General features: G+C 36.9%; 1 pseudogene; it reads right to left on the reverse strand.

The window, feature by feature from the left end:
- Window positions 1-16378: 16378 nt before the first annotated feature.
- Window positions 16379-16478, reverse strand: LOC113292029 (annotated as a pseudogene).
- Between the last annotated feature and the right edge of the window lie 4177 nt (window positions 16479-20655).

Raw genomic sequence — 20655 nt, forward strand, 5'->3', positions numbered from 1 at the left:
AGTATCTTTCTGTTTGGCTGGACAGCGGTAGATAGTAGACTCTTGAACCTCTTAGTTCCATCAGCTTCAGGATTGAAATTTAGGAGTGTAACTAAACTAATATGGGGACCTTTAGTTGTTCAGATACTGTTACCATGAAATGGGTTGGACTTGTATGCAGTTTTGTATTCATGATACTATTGGTACGGTGACAAAATGGAGATAGTTGCTGCTAAGGCTAAGTCCTATGGTCTTCTAATCTAACAGCTAGATTAGCAGTCCACGTCAGCTAGGACAACCTCCGAAGTCCTATGGGAGTGCTAATCTAGCAGCTAGATTAGCAGTGCATGTCAGCTGGGACCACTGTCCAGAGCTGTTTGGTTCAGCGCTTTAAATTTCAGCCGTCAGATCGAATTTTGTGATTTTTGTGATCCGTGTGATTTTTGAATTTTTGTGAGTGCTGAACTGCGGTCACTTTTTCAACACTGTTTGGTTCAGCGCTTTAAATTTTGGCCGTTAGATCGCTGCGGTCACTTTTTCAACACTGTGATCCTTATGATTTTTGTGAGCGCTGAATCGTTCAACGCTAAGGTCACTTTTCAGCGCTGAATCATTCAGCGTTTCAATCTCGCTGCTAGTTGAATTGTGAGCACTTGTCAGGAGAGAGAAGTAGTGTTAACTTTTTTCCACCACTTATTTTTTTTTATTTGCAACAGTTTTTGGCCAATCTAACAGCTCAATCTAGTCCATTGGGGTTTGCCTAAGGTTTTTTTTTTGTATTTTTTGCTGAATCACATTTTTTATTGATTGCAAAACAAAGTCACAAGACTAACAGGACTGACTCAATGCAGTTACATATAAGCAAAACAGAAATTACATACTCTAGAAATATAAAGCTAACAGAATGTTAAATTTTGAAAAAAAAGCATGATTTGGCTCTCATATCTGAGCCCAGATCTGCTTACTGTCATTCTATAACTACCCTCATGAACTTGTTGAATGATCCTGCTTTTAAATCTATTAAGATTAGGCTTAATTTCACCAAAAAACTTGGCATTTCTCTGAAACCACATTTCTTTCAAAATAGCACAAGCAGCTGTCATCCACATCTGTTTAACCATTTTACTTTTATGTTTGGCCACCTGACAAACTTCTGCAAATGATTGAGGCCTTAAAAATCCAAAAACCATAGTCAACCAATCCCAAACTGCAACACTGAACTCACGCTCCCAGAGAGTATGATTCATATTATCTTGATCTGCACAATAAATGCAGCAGATTGAAACTATTTCAAAACCCCTCTTCACCATAATAATATCATTTACATAGACTTCTTGTTGCAACTTCCATACATTGCTGGCAATAGTAGGATGGATAAAATGCTGCCAAACATATTTTGTCCATGATAAAACTGGTTCATGATATCTTATTCTTTCAACTGTAGAATGAGTTGAGAAAGTACCATTTTTATCAGCATTCCATAATCTTAGATTACCACCACCATGAACTGCAGGCAAAAGATGATTGGAGATAAATGGTTGCAGTTTAACTGGAATGTTCCACCGATCTTCAGATAAAAGTGCATTCACTTTCAGACCAATATTTTTCTTGACATAATCTATATAACCAATGTCATTTATCAATGGATTTTCCCCCAACCAAGTATCAAACCAAACTGAAATGTGTGAGTCATCCCCAATTTTCCATATGATATCATCTTTTAAAGCATTCCATGTCCATTTCAGTCCTTTCCAAATTGTGGATTGTCTCCAATTTGAAGTCCAGTGGCCATATCTATCTTGAAATTTTGCAGATAAAAACAATGCCCATTCTTCATCTGAATTTAAAATTCTCCACATGAGCTTCATTAACAATGATTGGTTGACAACTTTGAGTCTTTTAATACCTAGACCACCTTCCTCATAAGGGGTACAAACTTTTTTCCATGAAAGAGTTTTGAATTTTCTTATATCTCCATCTCCAGTCCACAAGAAATTCCTTATAAGTTTTTCACATATCTTAATCACAGAGGAAGGCCATCTATAAACTGATATGTTATAGATAGATAAGCTACTAAGAACAGATTTAGCTAGTAACAATCTATCATGAAAAGATAGTAAGTTACCTTTCCATGCTGCCAATTTGCTTTGTAGAACTTCAACTATATGCCAAACCATTGCAGATGTAACTTTTCCCGGAGCAAGATATACCCCCAAATATTTTTCAGGGAATTTTGCTACTTCCATGTGTAACATGTTACTAATCAATTGTCTTCTTACGTGTGAAGTACCATCCACAAATAGCTTACTTTTGTTTTTGTTAATGATCTGACCAGAAACAGCTTGATATTCATCTAGTAGTTTAAACAGATTCTTAAAACTCTTCTTACCTCCATTACAAAATATGAATACATCATCTACAAAAAACAGATGAGTAGGATGTATTCCATTCTTCATAACCATTGGTTGCATCTCACCTCTTTCCACCAAAGCTGAAATGTTTCTGCTTAAAACATCCTCCATCAGAACAAAGAGAATTGGAGAGAGTGGATCACCCTGTCTCAAGCCTCTCCCTACAGAAAAAAATCCACATGGGCCTCCATTAACTAACACAGAAATCCTTGCTGATTTGAAAAGAATGATTAACCACTCACACCAAGATTCAGAAAAACTATATTTCAAAAGAACTTTATTAAGAAAATCCCAACTTACTGAGTCATAGGCCTGAGAAATATCAAGCTTGATTCTTACATTTCCTCCCCTTCTTTTGAATTTCATCTCATTGACCAGCTCAGAAGTAAGTAAAACTTGCTCATGTATGTTTCTTCCTTTGATATAAGCTACTTGCTGAGGAGATATTAACTTTTCCATAAGCCCACTCATTCTTTTGGTGATTATTTTAGTAAAAATCTTGAAAATCACATTACTTAATCCAATGGGCCTAAATAGATTAGCAGTTTTAGCTCCTTGAGTCTTAGGCAGCAAGAATAAGAAACTTGAGTTCATCCCTTTTGGTATAAATCTTCTCCTCCAACAGAATTTGATAGCTGCTACCAAGTCATTTTTTATAATGTCCCAACAACTTCTAAAAAAGATACCAGAGAAACCATCAGGACCAGGAGCACTCTCTGGATATATATCAAATATGGAAGCTTTAATATCCTCCTCTTCTGGAAGTATATCTAAGGTTAGCCTAAGGTGTGCAGTTCATACTATCTAAACAAACAGTGACGAACTACGGTCGTGCTTTATCCCTTCGAGTAACGGAGAGGGTACGCAGGCAGCCGCTATGCGGTTCAGCACAACTCTACGGGGTTGTTCATATCATTAGAAAAGAGTTGGTTACTGCTTGGTAGTTCATACCATCTATTCGGAGATGATTGCAACCTTAACAATATATATCGTTGGTAAGAGGTAGTTGCAGTATTAGCCGTTCATACTACCTAGTGAGAGATGATTATTACCATCTCTCATTTTTGGCCACTGGTCGTGTAAATTATTAGAGTTGGCAACTGGCCGTCTCTCATTTTTGGGAATTGGCCATATAAGTTGTTAGAATCGGCAACTGGTCGTTTCTTGTCTTTGGAAATTGGCCTTCTCTGATTTTGGCAATTGGCCATCTTTTACTTCCGGCAATTGGTCGTTTCTGATTTTGGAAATTGGCTATCTTTTATTTTATCGACAATTGGCCGTCTGTTATTTTGACAACTGGCCATATCTTAATTTCTGAAATTTGTCGTATGTTACTTTGGAAACTGACCGCATCTTATTTTCGGAAATTGGCCGTTTGTTATTGTTGGAAACTGGCCGACTCATATTTTTTTATGTAAATGGGAACCTTTGTCGAATTTTATGAGTATTATGGTACGGACATATGCCCATAGAATTCTAACCTTGTGACTAACGAGATTTCTACCGTGTGCAGGATTATGAATGAATAAATTTTTTACTTAAGTGGCGTATCACAGATTCGGAGCTTTCCAAGCGGGCCGTAACCCGACCCATCGGGAGCGAAAATTCTCTGATCCGTCGCATAACATATTAAAACTAAATTACCTTTGATATTAGTTATCTAAAATGGTATGTGAAACCTGTTAGATAATTGTCGGTGTTTTGGAAGGTTCCGGAAAGTTCTGGAACATACTAGAAATCCTTTGTGTAGAGAAACACAAGGTTTCCTAGTTTAGGTTGATTTCCATATTTAGATAGGTTACCTAAATAACATTAGGTTTCCTAGTTGGTTAGAGTTTCCTTTTCCAAGGAGACTAATACTTGGAAATCAAGATTGTGACTCCTATATAAGGAGGTCTACGCTATGTGTTTAGACATGGAATTTAATAGTTTTCTACAGAGTTAGAGAATACACAATGTAGTTCTCTAAGTTTTCTAGGGATTTCATCCCACATCTTGGGGTGGAGTTTTAGGGAAAAAGATGGACCATTCTCGGGTGTTGTAAGATACACTGTTGGTGTTGAAAGAGTACATCGTTATGGTTTTGGGGTGATGTGGAAGACATCATTTAGTGAAGAGAAGATCGCCTTGTTCGTTGATGGTGGAATATCATCATTGGTGTAGGAAGAGACATCGTTTAGAAGGAGATCATCTCGGCTATATGAGATAAGTATTATCTTGTTTGGTTAGACATTATTCGGTAATATTGGAGCATTTTATTCAAGGGAGTTATTTTAGGGTTTATGATCAACATAATGTTGGATTGTAGTTTGTTGATTGATTCATCAATCGTTAAGTGTGTAATTCTCTATTTAGTGGTTCCATAATAAAGAAGAAGTCGTAGCCGGTTTTGTGTATGTAGGCATATTGCCGAACCACGTTAAGTCTTGTGCACTTTACTTATTGCTTCTTATGTGTGTTTGTATCGTCTATCTTTCATTCTACGTCGATCCAAAGAATTTAGTGTCTTGTGGGTTAATCAATTTAGATTCCCCTAACAAGTGGTGCGGTTAAGTTTTGGATATCTCCCACAAAAAGTAGTGCGGTGAGCGTGTAGAGGATCGAGGTTAGAAGTGGGGATGTTTCGGTTTTCTGCGGATATCCGAATTTTTTGGTTTCACAGGATTTGATGTATTCAAGTACAAAGGATTTGAAGTTATCAAATATTCAAAGATGCATATATTGATGTTGTCAAGCATTCAAGTTTAAGGGGTTTGATGTTATCAATTTTGGTTATGAAGCAAGTTAAAGTGTTTCGGTGATATTTCACATTCGTTTTTGGTAGTGCTCTACATCGAAGGATTTGACGTTATACTTCTTGAAGCATATAACCCTATCCATTCCGCATAGCTCCAAGTAAGTATTTGTGTAACCATATTTTGGTTAGTTGATTGTGTTTTTTACTTCATTTCATATGAGGCTTTGTGGACTATTTTAGAAGACCAAGTTTTTTTTGTTTGGGTATGTTTGCTTCGGAAATCATGTTTTGAGAAAGCAAGAGCGTTGTGGTCGAGATACAAATTTCAGTTTGTATGTTGGTTGAAGTAAAGGCGACAATTTTTTAGTGTGTCAAATTATTATCATTATTTTGGTACGGAGGGTGCAAGTTCGATATCGGTTGTCATCAGTTTGATCATGTTGCTAATTTTTTGACCTAAGAAGTCGAAGGATGTTAAGAGGAAGTTAGAATCGAAGATGTTATGGATTCAATTGCATAAGGCAGTGAAGATTTGGTGATATCTTTTTGAAGATTTTGTTTTGGGAATTGTTGACCGTTATCAAGGATCAACATGTTTCAGTTTCGAAGAGTTTAATTTCTTTTGGAGTACTTGTTGCGCGTTGGTTACAAGTAATTTGAAGTGTGATGATCGTTTGATGAGACGTGGTATGTTTTGGACTTAGTATATGGGGATTTCAGTTGTGGTGGAGCTATGATTTTTTATTATTTAAGAAGAAGTAATTTTGTTAACACAAGTTATGGAATATGCATCTTAGACATATGATTGAGAAAGGGTTATTTAGTTGTGTTTATGTGAATGTTGTAGCATCGAAGGGCGTGTACATTTGGAGAGTGACGTGGCTACGGGTTTGGGTATCATTATGTTTCATATACATGATACGTTTAGTGACATCCATTTGGGTGTTTAGGAAATATTTCTTACTGTTTCTGAGAGAGATGCTAAGTAGATTGTGACCCTTGTTTCGATGATATTTTGGCGGAGGATTTTGGCAGTGTATCAGTGATCATCGAAGTGGTTTAAAGTGCAAGACCGTTTTGAAAAACAGGTTGGTCTTTTAGTGTTGATACGTTCCAATTTGGAGGTGAAGACCCGTTTGATAGGAACAAGGTATCGTTTGGGCACTTTATAAGTTTAGGTACAATTCTACTATTTGGTGTAGAAAGCGATTTTATCGCATACTACTTGGATAAAGCACGGTGCATGTTGTTCAAGTTTCTTGGACAAGTTTGGGGTTAATTTCTCGGCGTGCTATCTCGTGAACCTTTTATCATCAACGGTTATTTGGTTAAGTACTTCTGGATATAGTGATCAAGTTTTAGTTGCCAAGTTTATTTCTCGCAAGAGGAAGTAGTTTTGGTGTTAGTGTTGAAGAAGGTGTTCTTTCTTTAGTATTCCAAAAATTATGTTTGTAATTCTTAATCAGTTTGAAATTCTCGGTGAAGAGAGTTATGTTACAGCAGTGATGGTATTTTGAAAGGTTTTGGTTTGGATGGAGTAGTGTGTTCCTTTGATCATCTACTACAAATATTGAGATTGTGGTTTCAATAATTACAGAGGCGGTAAAAGATGGGATAAAATATTTCTTTTGAGAAGTCTATTCAGCAATAATTTAGTTTTATCATCCTTTGGTTCTCAGCTTAGCGTGAGAAGTTAGCACTATTGTCTTGGATAGTTACTTAAGAACTTATTACGGTTTCTTAAGAAGACAATGAGTGAGCACAAAAGCGTTTTGTATATTTTCTTGGGAGCTGGTGGAGTTTCCTAAGGTTAAGAACACGGTTGGGTGTGTTTGGTTCTTTACATTTTTTGAAGGATGATTGCCAGATCTTGTTTGGAGCAGTTACGTACTGGTACACATTTTTGGGGTAAGTTTGACTAAAGGATATGTACAAGACAGAGTTTGATTGTTATGAATTTTTTCCTCTTTGGTTAATCACATTTCTATCCGAGTCCTGTTAGTTTTAGTGTGGCGGTTTGACTTAGTCGACGAAGTCGAAACTGCATTCTTGCCTGGAGATTTGGTGGAGCACATTAATTTGTTACAGCCCGTTTGGTTTGAGGTTGCTGGTTTAGTTTGGAAGTGTGGTATGTCATCATTTGGAGCCTCTATTTTGTTTGTTCACTAATGTAGTGATTTTGTGAAGCTTGACATGTTTGGTAACTTATTTTCTCGTTATTCGTTTTCGGGGCTCATGGAAAAGAGCAAGTTCAGTTTTATTGCTTTAAGAAGCAATTGAGTATGGAGTTTTGAGATGAAGGAGTTATGTTCCGCTCAGAAGACGCTTGTGCAGAAGTTTGGACGAGATTTGATGACTTCGGTCGTTCGGGGGTTGAGTTGATACTTGATCTAGTTTACTCGTCGTTGAGGTGCTGAGGAGATTTTCATGGTTTGAAGATCGACTCAGATTAGTGAAATCTTTACCAAGGTGGAGATTTATTGAAACATCGACAAGGTGGAGATTGTTAGATAATTGTCGGTGTTTTGGAAGGTTCCGGAAAGTTCTGTAACATACTAGAAATCCTTTGTGTAGAGAAACACAAGGTTTCCTAGTTTAGGTTGATTTCCATATTTAGGTAGGTTACCTAAATAACATTATGTTTCCTAGTTGGTTAGAGTTTCCTTTTCCAAGGAGACTAACACTTGGGAATCAAGTTTGTGACTCCTATATAAGGAGGTCTAGGCTATGTGTTTAGACATGAAATTTAATAATTTTCTAGAGAGTTAGAGAATACACAATGTAGTTCTCTAAGGTCTCTAGGGATTCCATCCCACCTCTTGGGGGTGGAGTTTTAGGGAAAGAGATGGAACATTCTCGGGTGTTGTAAGATACACTGTTGGTGTTGAAAGAGTACATTGTTATGGTTTTGGGATGATGTGGAAGACATCGTTTAGTGAAGAGAAGATCGTCTTGTTCATTGATGGTGGAAGATCATCGTTGGTGTTGGAAGAGACATCGTTTAGAATGTGATCATCTCGGCTATATGAGATAAGTATTATCTTATTTGGTTAGACATTATTCGGTAATATTGGAGCGTTTTATTCAAGAGAGTTATTTTAGGGTTTATGATCAACATAATGTTGGATCGTAGTTTGTTGATTGATTCATCAATCGTCAAGTGTGTAATTCTCTATTTAGTGGTTCCATAATAAAGAAGAAGTCGTAGCCGGTTTTGTGTATGTAGGCATATTTCCGAACCACCTTAAGTCTTGTGCGCTTTACTTATTGCTTCTTATGTGTGTTTGTATCGTCTATCTTTCATTCTACGTCGATCCAAAGAATTTAGTGTCTTGTGGGTTAATCTATTTAGATTCCCCTAATAAGTGGTGCGGTTAAGTTTTGGATATCTCACACAACAAAACCTTCGTGCTTAACTCTTATAGGTTGTACAAGTCTTTTAGATTTGTAAGATCCTTTCGGTTTGACCTTTATTTTCTCGAACCTTTATCATTTTGTGACGAAAAGGGGAGAAATATATGGAGAAAGCAAGTGATTTATAATCACTAAGGAAAGGACAATTGTACTTAAATGTTATCTCTAACGAAAGAGTAAAGCATTGACTAAGGGGGAGCAACATATCATATTGTTGTTGTAGTTATTTGGACTACAAAAGGGGAATAACAAAGATGTTCGGATTGAAAATCTACCTATCTTACCTTTAGGGGGAGTATTAGCTTTGTTATTCAAATGTCAACAACGACATTTATTAATTGAATATATGCAGGTTATTGTGTTGTTGAAACTTGGAATCAAGCGTATGTGTAATGAATTCTTGTAAATTGTTTATCCATATGTATTAAGAGTTTTGTCACTAAAATTGACAAATAGGGAGATTGTTAGAGCATAGCTCGGTTGGGTCATATTTTAGTGAATCAAAAATCATTTAAGAGTCGCTTGATTATGTATTAGAGACAATTTCGTATAGGTTAGACTAGAAAGTCTAGGATTATGAGACATACAAGTATTACTCGAAGACCTGAGGAATGTGAAGAAGTAACGAGCTACAACGACGACATCATCCGTCCTCTTGGGGTTAGTAATATTGACTTGAACTATTTCATTCCTAACGTATCTTTCAAGTCGTACTATATTGAAAACATAACTGCGAAGATGTGAATGATTATTATACTCTAGTAGTGAGACATGATCACATGATCATAGTTTTAAGGAATTAGAATACGAAGTATAACGCTTATCTTTTGAACTTCGTATATATGACATCGACATAATCGTATGAATGCTATTGTGGTTATGTGCATGGGTAAAGGTAAAGATTTCATCATAGGAAACAATGTTTATATTTGTTTAAAGGAAGTACATTCATGAACTTGTTTTATGAATCGAAAGGGAAATCGCCAGGATTATTGGTATTGTTATTCATTACATACCTTTAAATTACCAATATGTATGAGTTAGTAGAACCGATCATAACTTGTTTTGTATCTTGATATAACTAACCACAGTGCCTGACTTCTGATTTGGTATGACTAGTTTTTATTAATTAGTGTAATTGATCCTAAGTAATCACCTAAGATGGTATGATCGATAATTGTAATTGGTGTGTCCGATCCTAGTAATTGGTGTGACCGATCATAAAAGAATTGTGTAACCGGTCCTAGTAGTTGGTGTAACCGGTCCTAGTAATTGGTGTAACCGATCCTAGTGACTGGTGTGACCGATCACAAGCAATACCATGAGTATATGCTAACCGGTCCTGGTAATTGATGTAACTGATCCTGGTAACTGACGTAACCATTCCTGGTAACTTGTGTGTTCGATCACAAGTAATCCATATTAAGGTAGAACCGATTGAACCCATGATTGTGATTTGATAATTGATCGATTACATAACTTGGAATACAAATAAACCAATTCTAAACTCGTTTGGAAGTATGGTATAATCGATTCCAAGATTGTAAATATGAAAGAGGATTTACAAAGAAAAGATGTCAACATACTTTGAACACGAACAATAACTCTTATCTTTTATTGTTCAAAGATATTCCTTAATAACTCAAGGAGATCCCGGTCCGAAATAAATTAAGAATCTTTTAATTAAGGTTGTTAGTTTTATATGCTTTAATTTCCAGCAACTAAATGAAAATCTCTAGAAAATAAAAATTAGTAATGTGCATTTACTGATTGGAGATTTTCTATTGAGAGATTTCAGAAATATTGGACAAAGCAATTCCAGGGATTATGAAAGCCAATTTTGGGCATTTATTTCATATCTTGAGAATATGTGGTTTTAGAAATTCCTTGGTGTCCAAACATCCTTGGTCTATAAATACCTAAGTTTGTATCTCTTGCAAACTATCCTAAGAGCCAGAAAACTTCATCTTTTTGTTGTTTCAGGTGGAGCCTTCTATCCGGAGAGGAAAGTACCCTAATTAGACGAAATCTCTAACGACCGCTCATTTAAAGACTTCTGTGGGATCAATAAGCTCTACGAGTACCGTTGGTGGGAAACCAGATAATTGCAGTTTATTAGTTTTCGATTAATTTGATTGACTAACGGTTGTTGAGATTTGATTGCACCAAGTTTGTTTATTCTTAAGAATATTCTCTTCTGATATAAGATTCACTCAAACTAGATCGAAGTGTCAACGAGATCTTTAAAACTATCTGTAGATCTAAAGACATCTTGTGATAATCCATTGTTAACAAACTCCGTTCTTTGGGTGATTGATCACAAGAGATTCAAGTGGTGTTGTGCAGGTTTAATTGAAGATTAAAAAAGATTTGAATACAAAGAAGATTTTTTATTGGTTTCTCATATCTTTGTGTAGCACAAACCTTGATCTGCTGGGATCCAACTAGAATCAGATTTATTCGATTGATTAGTTTCGTGAGATCGGCGTCGCTTTATAGTCTCTTGTTAGATTCTATATTGATTTATTGCAAATCTAAACTCTGCTATTTCGGTAATTGTTGGATAAATTGATCTAACCAGGCAAAATCTTGATGTATCATTTACTTTTCCCTTCCGCAATTATAATTTTTATTATAATTTAAAGTAAATTACACAAACGTTAACTCCATATTACTTGATAGTGATCCTATAGAGTTTGGTTAAGTCCGGACCTATTATCAAGTAATCACACTTAGATTGTTGTATTGTCTTGATCTCGTATCCATATACGATCACACAAAGTGTGAATACCGATTTGTCGTATTGTCTCGACTTTGTCCATAGACAATGACTTTCGGTAAGAGGACTTATAGGTGTGTATTTGGGTACCCTCGTGTTCTCACTTAGTCATTATGTTTCGAGAACTAATTATCAAGATAAACTTGACTCGAAATTCTTGTCTATGCATAATAGTCTAATTAGTTATGCGATATCGTCTCAGTGATAGAAAAGTGAATATAACTTGAGAAATAGGTTGTTCAATTTTCACTTACCTTTTATTGATGAAGTTCTCCAAAAGTTTCGATTGATTTTCGCCTTCAAATGGTAGAATGCAATGATGACTGTCGTGATCCCCTGTTTATCAACTAAATTTCTATCCTAATACCGAGACATAACTAATTGTAGACTAGAAATCAAGATATAGTTTTGACAACTAAATTTGACAACAAGCTTGAGATAGAAACATTTGTGAGTTCGACCGAGCAATGCTCTAATAGTCTCAATGATGCAAAAGTGAATATAACTTGAGAAATAGGTAGTTCAGTCTTCACTTACCTTTTGTTTATGAAGTTCTCCAAAAGATTTGGTTGATCTTCGCCTTCAAACGGTAGAACGCAATGATGACTGCCGTGATCCACTGTTTCTCAACTACATTTCTATCTTAGTCCGAGACTTAACTAATTGTAGACTAGAAATCAAGATATAGTTTTGACAACTAAATTTAACAAAAGCTTGAGATAGAAACACTTGTGATTTCGACCGAGCAATGCTCTAACAATCTCCCCCTTTGTCAATTTTAGTGACAAAACTATCAATACATATGGATAGAAAATAAAGCTTTGAAAACTCCTCGAATCCCTCGTGCTTGATTTCCTTGGTTTCTTCAAGTCCTTGAACTCTTTGTAATTTCAAGTTGCAATGATTCTTAACGTGTTCAACTCAACGTCGTTGTTGTTGAAGATCCATAACGATAAAAACATTGAAAAAAAAAAGTATTCTCAAACGTTGTTATACAGAAACATAGTACTATTAACTTCTCTAAAGTCCAATTGTATCCCAACTCTGAAGTAATACTACAGTGATATGTTTCTCCCCCTTAATCAATACTTACATCTTTTTCATAATAGGTGAAACCTATAGATTATTGATTCACTCACCATCACATAATGATTCGTAAACCATATGTATGCAGTGCGAAAATACTAAATAATTCTCCCCCTTTTTTGTCAATAAAATTGGCAAAGGTACGTGATAGGTGTAGAATACACCTCGCTTTAAATATCTATTGGTTATGCTTTCTTTGCTATTTTCTTGTAAATTATGTATTTTACGTGTGTTTTGAGTTTTATAGCTACTTTGGAGTCCCACAGAGGAAAAGAAGAAGAAACCATTCAATTTGAGCCAAAAGGGTAAAAATGTCATTTCATACTCCTACAATATCGGGAGCCGAGTCAAGTTTAAGGGGCAACCCTGTCAAAGGAGTATTAGAAACAGCCAGCTGATGTTAAGGGGTGTCCACCTGTTATAGGGTATCCACTGGGGTGTCCCCTAGCCTATGTAGTGGGGTGTTCGTTATCCATCCCCTATTTTTACAAAACCCTAAAATCAAGAAGAGTAATCTTCTCTCAATCATTTGCATCTCATTCATTCCACCTGAAATGGAGGCAGCAGCTGCTACTGTCAATACTTCCGAAAAATTGAGATCGAGAAATGGAAGAATCGAGAGAAGAAAAGGGGATTAGAAGATTGAATCCGAGAAGAACTGAAGCTGCTGTATTTCTGAGAAATCGAGAAGGAACTAAGGCTGCTGTAAAACTGAGATTTGCTGTTGAAGCTCAATGAGATGGGATCTGTGAATCGAGAAGAAGAAGCTGAAATTGCTGTGATGGGTGATAGACACATTTTTGTGCCCGATTTGTCTCGATTCTATATGTTGTTAGGGCTCATTTTTGTACTTATCATGGTGTTTTATTTATTTGTAGGTATTTTTGGCCAATAAACATTTTTGGAAAAAATAGGCTCGAAAAGTTGTCGGAAAGCACCCGGAGGACATTTGCTATTCGGACTCTCACTTTGGATAAGGGGTAACCTACTTACTAAGGGGCATCCCATTTCCAGACAGTTTCTAATCGCACCCCCACTCTGGATAAGGGGCGACCATCTTCAACATTCAAAAATCAAGTTTTTGGCGGGAAAAAAGTGCAGTTTTGGCAGTCGTGATTTGAAGGAGTTTGAGATCGATTAAACCTCTGATTTTCATAGGATAGACTCCTTATGGGTCTAGGAATCTGATATGAGTGTTTAACTCGATTAGAATGGGCTCAATCGACGGATTTTTCTCACAACATGAAAATATGGAAAGTCACGTGTGTGACCTGTTTTAGGGAATTTTAGAGAGATTAAAGCGCTGTAAACCTTCCCAAAGATTTGTATCTATCTAAGGAAGAGTTTAGAATAAAAAGGAAAGCTCAGAAACGCGTAGAAATCCTAAAACAAGAAATTGTCGCAACTTGGCCGTGAAGAGAAGGAAAGAGATTTTGGAAGATTTGGGAGAGATTTAATCGGTATTTTTGATATAAATAGATGTCTTGGGTCATATAGAAGAGGTGTCGAGAGTTTGGGAACCTAAGGAGAGCCAGAGAAGAAGAAATCAGAGCTTTACCAAACTCTGTTTCTGCTGCTGCTGCTGCTGAAGAAGAAGAACGCGAAGAACATTGACACTCGTTAAACAGTCGCAGAACAGTGTCGTTGTTTAACAGCTGAAGAACATTAAGCTGCTCAGGGCAGTCTTATTTTAGGGTCTTAAAATCAGCGACAAAGCAACAGTTTTTCTGTAACAGTTCCATTGTAACAGCTGTTTTGTAACACCAATACACTGTTGCAAACAGTCTGTGTTATTACTTTTCACTCTTTTAATCATCTTTTGAGCAACAAACACACATTTTGAGATCATGATTAATATGAGGAGCTAAACCCCATTGCTGAGGCGATAGAGGAAGCTATTTTTCCAACAAAAAGTGGTATATTCTATTTTATCTTTTTATTTGCAATAATTATATGATTATTTGCCTTGAACTATTATTGAATATGATTTTTATTTGAGTGATTGTGATCTATTTTGATGGAGTATGCTTAGTTTTAAGACTTTTGATGCTTCATACTTGGTATTTACAATTATTACTTTTGAAAATCTACTTGTTGCAATATTTTAGAATCAAATTAAACAAGAAAATTGCATAAATATAAGTATTGGTTTAATCATTTTGAACTTGGAAAATAGTGGAATCTTAGCCTCAGTGTTTCTTTTAGTATTGATATCATCTTTCATTGAGTTTGCTATAATTTTTAGTGAGTTTTCTATTTTAATATTAGAATTTAAGTCTAATTAATATCCTTTACAAGTCTGAGAATCGAACCACTTTTACCACTATCTACAAATCACATCAATTTTTGGCGCCGCCGACGCGGACTTGTTTTTAGGGTTTTAGATTTATTTTATTTTATTTTATTTTTATTATTTTTGCCCTTTTTTATGTTTTTGGGTATTTATCTCGTGTATACAGGTTCTGAATCATAAAGAAAATTGAGCCAAGGAGTTTGGTGATTTCATAAAGACTTGGAGCTAAAGATTAAAGCAAAAAGAACGGAAAAGAAGACAATTTTATTTTAGAAAATTTTAGTTTAGGGTTTGTTTATTTTTATTTAAAAAAAAAAACTGTATTAGGGTTTATTATTTTTGTAATTTTTCTTTATTTTTTTGGACTCTTGGACTTTTGGACTTTGGGACATTATTTTTTTATTACCCTGCGGAAAAGTACTTTAAATATAAACTGTTTGCAGAGAAGGAGGACAATTACGATATTGTCTCTGCACCTTGGGTTCGTACACTAGACATCGGAGTCAGTGGCCCGAGTCGACTACAACCGATTCATCCCCCGTCTGGAACGGGAGGTAAGATTCTAAATACTCGCGAATCCCCTGTCAGCGAGTTACTGGACTCCTTCGTATGCATATATGTTGAGGACTGAATACGGACATTTATTTTTCTAGTAAAGGGCAAGGCCTGGCCATACAAGATAAGGGTTCGGATTTCATCATCGTTCTCTTCTTGCCCGCTTTAGGAACACGTAACCTACGCGAACCTAAGCCTAAAATTTTGACTAGAACGAGACCGATAGGGTAACGAGCTTAACAGGAAAGTCATTCGAAAAATATTGGTTACTCTTTTAAGCATACTTCGAAGTTCTTGACGGTTTCTGTAAGTTGAATGCGTGACTGCGCCGCCTTGTAATACCGGTGAGGCCTTGGGGATCAAAGCTCCACCGATCTTCCCTCGCTTCTATTCAACTTACGTTAACTCGGATTGATTCCAGAGGGGTTTGCTTAAATTGTAACGAATTCCCGTTCGAAGGATTAGAAGCTGGTCTAGAAACAATCTAAGTGGAGCCATCATGATTTTTGTTTGCTAGAAATCAATAGGTTTGATTTGGTTGAGTCGGCCTTGATATGTGTTTGCTTACCCTTCCAATTTAGAAAATTATATTGTATGCCTGAACGTAAAAGAGGCGCACTAGGTAGATTTGTTAAAGAGAAACCTAGTAGTTCGAAGCGTCTCGATTACCTTAATCTAGAAAGTCCGGCTTTTGAAGAGTCTGTTTTTGAACGTTCTTTGACTGAGGAGAGAATCCATGTTGCTCCGATAGCGCCAGAAATGGCAACTTTGAAAGCTTTGTTGAATCCAACTAGGACTACCCGTCCTTCGTGTATTAAGTTAGCTGAAATGGAGGCACCCTATGAACTGAAACCTGGGACCTTACAGATGCTCCCAATCTTTTTAGGGAAAGAAAATGAAAACCCTTATTAACATGTTAGGGATTTTGAGGAAATTTGTAGTACTCTAAGAATTAGAGGCTTAGATGATGATGCTTTGAAACTTAGGTTATTCCCATTTTCCCCTGAAAGATAAGGCCAAGTCGTGGTTGTATAGTTTGGACTCCGAGTCAATTGAGACATATGAACAACTTACATCTGCCTTTTTCAATAAGTTCTTCCCTAGGCACAAAACATCGTCTATTGGGACGCAAATATGCACATTTTCACAACAAAAGGAAGAATCTTTATATAGGTATTTGGAAAGGTTCAATGATTTATTATCCCAGTGTCCTCATCATGGTTTAGAAAAGGTTAGGCTAGTTCAGATCCTTTATGAGGGTTTAGATTATTCCACAACGACCATGGTTGAGTCTCGATGCACTGGGAAGGTCAGGTTAGTGAAGAGAAAGCCCATGATGTTTATAACAATGCTAGGTTTGAGAACCGTCAAAAGTTTGACCCATACTCAGATACTTACAACCCTGTTTGGAGAAACCATCCTAGTTTTTCTTGGTCTAAGAGTCAGAATCAAGGACAATCTAGTAATTCTCATCCTCCCCAGGTTTTGGTTATGCTAAGAACTCTTCAAGTCAACCCCAGTTTTAGAATGAGAAAAAGGTCTCCACCTTAGAAGAAACTCTTATTATGTTAGCAAAGAACCATGAGATGTATCAAAAGAACCACTATGGTTTTCAAGAAGAAACCAGGCAGAATTTTAAGAATAATTCCCAGTCTCTTGCTAACTTAGAACTTCAAGTCGGCCAAATAGCTAAGTTTCTTAGTGAAAGAGATGATGGAAGGTTCCCTAGTCAAACTGATACTAACCCTAAAGGAGAGAAATCATACAATCATGTGAATTCTATAACAACCCTTAGGAGTGGAAAGAAAGTTGACAATAAGGTTGCCATGCCTGATGGTGAACATGTTGTAGTTCACCCTTCTGAGCCAGAAAATGAGGAGACTGATAGAGTCTCCAAAGAAACCAATGAGGGTCCTGCTGAGCCCGACTTTGTTCCCAGAGCCCCGTTCCGCCAGCTGCTAGTTCAAACTAAGAGGGAGTCCAACTTTAATGATATATTGGAGGTTTTTAAGCAGGTTACTATCAACCTCCCATTGTTAGATGCGATTAAGCAAATTCCCGCTTATGCCAAGTTTCTTAAGTATATGTGTACGCGAAAGCGAAAACTTAGTGTCCAGAAGAAAGCCTTTCTAGCTAGTCATGTGAGTTCTATTATCCAGAATACCACTACTCCTAAGTATGAAGACCCAGGGTCCCCTACTATTTCTTGCACAATAGGTAAATACCGTGTCTAGAAAGCTTTGCTTGACTTAGGGGCCAGTGTGAACTTACTCCCATACCATGTGTACCTTAAGCTAGGACTTGGTGAGATGAAACCTACCCAGATGACACTTCAGTTAGCTGATAGGTCTGTTAAAATTCCTCGTGGTGTGATCGAGGACGTTCTTATTGAGGTCGACAAGTTTATTTATCCAGTGGATTTTGTTATCCTAGATACCCAACCTGTCCCTGACCCAGAGAACCAAATACCAGTGATTTTAGGTCGCCCGTTTTTAGCTACATCCAATGCGATCATTAACTGTCAAAATGGTATTATGAATTTGTCTTTTGGTAATATGACTATTGAGCTGAACATTTTTAATATTAGTAAGCTACCCTATGAACTAGATAACTCGAGCATAGAAGAGGTGAACATGATAGGAACATTAGTCGAGGAGTCATTACCAAACACTTTGTTAGAAGATCCATTAGAGAAATGCCTACCCCACTTTGGGATTGATTTTGATGATGACGATGTGATTAATGAGGTGAATGCTTTGTTAGATTCAACCCCTTTGATAGACACTAGTAACGGATGGAAACCCAAGTTTGAACCTCTACCTAAGTCTACCCTAGTTCCTTCGTTAGAAAAGCCTCCTAAGTTGGACCTTAAACCATTACCAGATACCCTGAAGTATGTGTTTTTTAGGCCCATCTGAAACTTTACCTGTGATTATAGCATCCGACTTGGATAATGATCAGGAAAGTAGGCTAGTGACCGTCCTTCAGAATAACTAGGAAGCTTTAGGGTGGACCATAGCAGACATTAACGGTATAATTCCTACTGATTGTATGCATCATATCTATTTAGAGAGTGACACCAAACCTTCTAGGGAGATGCAACGTCGACTGAACCCTAACATGAAAGAGGTAGTTCGAAAAGAGGTGCTTAAGTTGTTAGATGCGGGTATTATTTACCCAATTTCAGACAGTAAGTGGGTCATCCCTGTTCAGGTTGTCCCCAAGAAATCAGGTATCACTGTAGTCCAGAATGATAATAATGAATTAATCCCAACCCGAGTGACCACGGGATGGCGTGTGTGTATTGACTATAGGAAATTGAACAAGGTCACAAGGAAGGATCACTTTCCCCTTCCTTTTATCGACCAAATGCTATAGCGATTAGCTGGACATAGTCACTATTGCTTCTTAGATGGCTACTCCGGTTATAATCAGATCGTTATTGCCCCAGAAGACCAAGAGAAAACCACTTTTACCTGTCCCTTTGGTACCTTTGCGTATAGACGCATGCCTTTCGGGCTATGTAATGCCCCTGCAACTTTTCAGCGTTGTATGATGATCATATTTTCTGATATGGTAGAACGGTTCTCAGAGGTCTTTATGGATGATTTTTCAGTGTTTGGTTCATCTTTTGATGAGTGCTTGCATCATTTCACATTAGTGTTGACTAGGTGTAAGGGAAAAAAATTAGTGCTTAATTGGGAAAAATGCCATTTCATGGTTAAATCAGGAATTATATTAGGGAACATCGTCTCTTCAAAAGGTATAGAGGTAGACAAAGCCAAAGTTGACCTTATTAAGACTTTACAGGTCCCAAAAACCGTAAAAGATATTAGGTCATTCCTAGGGCATGCAGGTTTTTACCGTCGATTCATTAAGGATTTTAGCTTGATTTCTAGACCTCTTTGCAATTTGCTTGCAAAAGATGTTAAGTTTGTCTTTGATGATGCTTGTTTAGAGGCTTTTGAGAAGCTTAAAACTTTACTCACTACTGCCTCGATAGTCCAGGCACCTAACTGGAACCTACCCTTTGAGATTATGTGTGATTCTTCAGATTATGCTATAGGCGTTGTTTTAGGACAACGAGAAAACAAATTACTTCATGTGATTTATTATGCTAGAAAAACTCTGAATGATGCCCAAATGAACTACACAACTACCGAGAAGGAACTTGGATATTAGGTCCTACCTGTTAGGTTCTAAGATCATAATCTATACAGATCATGCTGCTTTGAAATACCTTTTATCTAAGAAGGATACCAAACCTAGATTGATTAGATGGATCCTATTGTTAAAAGAATTTTCCCCAGACATTAGAGACAAAAAGGGTGCAGAAAATGTAGTAGCAGATCACTTTTCTAGGCTAGTTGATAGATCCCCTAGTGATTCCCTTCCTATAAGGGATAGCTTTCCTGATGAACAATTGTTCTCTGTTTCCCAATCACCTTGGTATACAAATATAGTGAATTATCTTGTTACTGGTCGAACCCCTCAACATTGGGGTAAGCAAGATCGTTCTAGGTTTTTAGCCGAGGTTAAGCATTTCTTTTGGGACGATCCTTATCTGTTTAAGTATTGTCCAGACCAGATTATTAGGAGATGTGTATCTGAGAGTGACCAGTCTAGTATTATCTCCTTTTGCCATGAAAATGCATGTGGGGGTCATTTTAGTGCTAAGAAAACTTTTGCTAAGATTTTGCAGTGTGGATTTTACTGGCCTTCGTTGTTTAAAGATTCCCATAGTCATTGTGTTTCTTGTGAGCGTTGCCAGAAGTTAGGAACCATTTCTCGTAGAAATATGATGCCTTTGAACCCTATTTTAGTGATTGAGGTCTTTGATGTGTGGGGCATTGATTTTATGGGTCCATTTCCTATTTCGTTTGGTTATCTTTACATACTTGTCCTTGTAAACTATGTGTCTAAGTGGGTTGAGGCGGTTCCGTGTAGAACGAATGACCACAGGGTCGTAGTCCAGTTTTTGAAAGAGAATATACTTACATGTTTTGGTACGCCGCGAGCTATAATTAGTGATGGAGGTTCACACTTTTGTAATAGACCGTTTTCTCTTTTAATGAAACAATACGGTATTACCCATAAAGTAGCAACCCCATATCACCCTCAAACTAGTGGTCAGGTAGAGGTTTCCAGTAGGGAAATTAAACATATTCTAGAGAAAACAGTTAATCCAAATAAGAAAGACTGGTTGTCGAGGCTTACTGATGCCTTATGGGCTCACCGTACTGCGTTTAATACACCCATTGGAATGTCACCTTATCGTTTAGTGTTTGGCAAGGCATGTCACCTTCCTGTTGAGTTAGAGCATCGAGCCTATTGGGCTATTAAGAACTTAAATTTTTCACTTGACAAGGCAGGAGCTCAAAGAAAGCTCCAGCTCAATGAG

The sequence above is a fragment of the Papaver somniferum genome, chromosome 6 (assembly GCF_003573695.1).
Source record: "Papaver somniferum cultivar HN1 chromosome 6, ASM357369v1, whole genome shotgun sequence".
In the NCBI taxonomy this organism is placed as follows: Eukaryota; Viridiplantae; Streptophyta; class Magnoliopsida; order Ranunculales; family Papaveraceae; genus Papaver; species Papaver somniferum.